We start from the raw sequence: 3549 nt of genomic DNA, 5'->3' as shown, positions 1-3549 counted from the left end.
TCATCCAATTTCAAAGGTTAAGGTATGTAGATGTTGATTCTTGGGTCCCTTTCATCCAAGAAGCTCAAGAACCCTTTTTAAAACTAAAAGATTTTTATGTTTATGAGTTGTAAATGATTTGTATGAGTTGAAATGGATGTTTAATGTGTTGTTGAGTTTTGATTTATGTTTGCCTACAAAATTTATGAGCTTTGACCCTAGTTGTAAACTTGAAGTTGTTTTTTCATGTGATGTGTTCATGATTTTTGGGTGTAAAAGTGGTTGAATAAGTGAAGAACGTTCCCCATAGGTTTGATAAAGAGCTTAGGTGAAGCATAAGGGTCACTATAGTATGTTGAATAGGAAACCCCAAATTGTGAGCTAGTCCATGCATGTCTAGTGTTTGATAAAATGCCTTCGTGAGTGAAATATGCCAAGATAGAATGAAATCCCCAAGTCGGTGTAAAATCGGTCGTGTTTAGTGGTTGTTGAAAGACCCTAGTGAACAAGTCGAGATATGATGGTTGTAAATTCTCCGATTTTGTGCTCTTTGATATATCTAAGCTTTTAATACACGTCAAGTGGTTAGCAAGTAAATAGTGACGTGATAGTATGAAGTTTCCCCCAAATCAAGTGATATCCAAATACATGACAAGATCGATATAGGTATGAAGTACTTGATGTAAGATCTCGTAGAATGGGGTATAATCTAATAGCATGTCTTCTCTAGGCTAGTATATGATGGTGAACCGATGTTGATGATCCTTAAAGGTTTGGAGTGACCCTTTTGCGGTTGTGATGATGAATAGAGGTCTATGTTTCCTAAATACTTAATGCGATGTCCTAAGGATCTTGAGAGGGAAAGTATGTTATAATGCCCAACTACTTGAAGTGATGCTTTAACGATTGTGATGATACATGAATGATTGTAATGATGGATAAATATTTGTAATGATGAATGAATTATTGTAGTGATGAATGGATGACCGTAATGATGCATGAATGATTTGTGATGAAGAATTATTATGTGTTACTTTTATGTTATCGAGTCCTAGGGGTATTTATACCCGAAAATAAAGTTGTTGTCTAGAGCCCGAGTCAGTTTCTCAATAATTCCAATCGATCCATGATTCTCAGAACTTAGTGAACTATAGAACTCTGTATCCTCAGACAAGTGCGAAGCTTAATAAAGCTCAGTAATCTCAGTTATCTCTGTAATCTCTATATCGCTAGTAATCTAGCCTCAGACCTGTAATCAGCTCAGTTCTAATAGTATTCAAGTAATTCAATCTTAATCTCAGAAGCAATTCGAGTAATCTATTCAAGATCTATATCGTCATTCAGATACCATGATTCGATATTTTTTTGTCTACGTAACCAAGTGATCTCAGCGTAACTCAGTCAGACCTTTTGAGTAATATGATCAGTGTCAAATTTAGTTCAGCTAGTGTATAGTTGAGATTCAGTTCTGAGTCTTTCAGTTGGGAGTAGAAACTAGCACCGAACGAGCTCAAGGATGAAAACTCACCTACTAGTAGAGGGTGTGATTCTTAGAAACAATCTTTGTGCTCCAGAACTACGTAGCCAGCGTAGGTTGAGACATCACACCTGTTAGTTGAGGGTGGATGAGAGACATCATACCTGCTAGATGAGGGTAGATGAGGTGGCTTGACCTGCTAGATGGGGGCTCCACCGTTCTCGTTTGAGGACCTGCTAGATGAGGGTCACATAGAGTTGTCTTTACCAGTGGTGGGGTAATGACAACCTTCCAACTGGGGCACGGGTTGGACCCCACATGTGGTAGATCGGGGCATGTCAGTTAAGTGACTACTTCCCACAGTTTTAGTTTCAGATTCAGTCTCAGTTTTAGAATCAGTCTTTAGAAATTAGGACTGTCATATACAGTCATCTATCATTGTGAGGAACTCAGATAGTTCCATTGATTTATGGTCCATCCCATCAGATAGACTTGGTCTCACATACAGTTATTTGATATTATATTCAGAGATATACTGTCAGACAGGCTTGATCACAGTATCAGATTTCTATTGAGTATTCTTGTTGTCAGATTTAGATATAATCATATTTCTTATCATTGATAAAGCTTGCGAAATCATCTGTTAGAAAGGTTGATCTCTAATCTTGTCAGTCGAAAGCAGTAAGTCCAAGAATTCAGTCATTGATGTAAGCACATCCAGATCCTCAGTTATCAGTACCAGATGAGTCAGTGATTCAGTAGCTCAGTGTCAGTAGTGAGTTCAGTCTGCAGTAAAGTGGTATCTGAGTTTCAATATCTAAAGTTGCAATAATTGTGTTCATGTTCTGTGCATTCATGTATGTGTTCTCATGCGGCATTTTCATGATTATTCAGTTTAGATATTGTGCATGCATGAACCCTTGCATTAGCCTACCCCGTCTACATACTCGGTACATGTTTGTACTGACGCATTCGCACTATGGTGTTTTATTTGACACTATAGGTTCAGAGGCACAGGATCCAGTTTATCCTCAGCAGTTTGGTCCCAATCAGCAGCAGTAGAAGTGAGTCCTCTTCTTTTGAGGATGAGTCTCAATTTACTACTATTATTTCAGACTTTGTTTATTTTCTGTTGACGGAGTTAGTTGGGGACATGTCCCATCAACTCCACAGTTCAGACAGTTAGAGGTTTTTCATATGGATGTATTAGTATTCAGTTTTCAGTTTTGAGTATGTATAGATGTGTTGAACCTTATGGCAAGTTTCCATATTTTTTTCAGATCTTATGCAGTGTACAGATACAGATATCAGAAAAGGGTTAGCTTGTCGGGTCTATAAGCACTGTGTGACTTCTCGGGATGGGATCTCGGGGCATTACAATAGAAGAGGGGGATATACAAGATATTATGAGGGAATTCAATTTTGGAGGGATATTAAAGAAGTGGAGGGCTTGTATAATAAAGGACCACTCAATCCCATCAAAGATTTTTTCTAGGTCAATTTTAAGAATCATGTTACTTTTTTTGCCTTTCATCCTCGTGAAGTAAGAAATAATTTCTTGGACAATGATTGCATTATCAGAAGTTCTTCTCTCAGGAAGGAAGTTGCCCTGGCTCTGACTAATAATGTTTTCAAGATGACATCTGAGTCTGCCAGCAATAATCTTAGCGATGATTTTATATTGGGTGTTACACAGTCCAATGGGTCTGAAATTCCTAAGATTAGAAGCATTCATACACTTGGGTATTAGGCAAAACTATGTGGTGTTCACATTCTTGGGCATTTGGCTGGATTGAAAGGTGTCAGTGCACAATTGAATGAAATGGGAGCTCGCAATGTCCTAATATTTTTGGTACAAGAGAGGATGGATTTCATCAGGGTCAGGTGCTCTCCTAGGCTTGAAGGAAAAGATTGTATCCTTGATCTCTTTAGGGGTAGGAATAAGGGGGGGGGGGGGGGGTAGGCGGTGTGGGAGGGGTGGTAACACCACAATATTTGAAAAGGTAAGATCCATCCTTAAGAATCATCAAAGTTGGGTCACTTTCTTAGAATGAGTCTTGATGAAGTGAATCCAAATTAATTCGTCTCCAATA

The sequence above is a fragment of the Capsicum annuum genome, chromosome 1 (genome assembly GCF_002878395.1).
Source record: "Capsicum annuum cultivar UCD-10X-F1 chromosome 1, UCD10Xv1.1, whole genome shotgun sequence".
NCBI classification, from domain to species: Eukaryota; Viridiplantae; Streptophyta; class Magnoliopsida; order Solanales; family Solanaceae; genus Capsicum; species Capsicum annuum.
Note: the sequence above shows the minus strand (reverse complement) of the source record.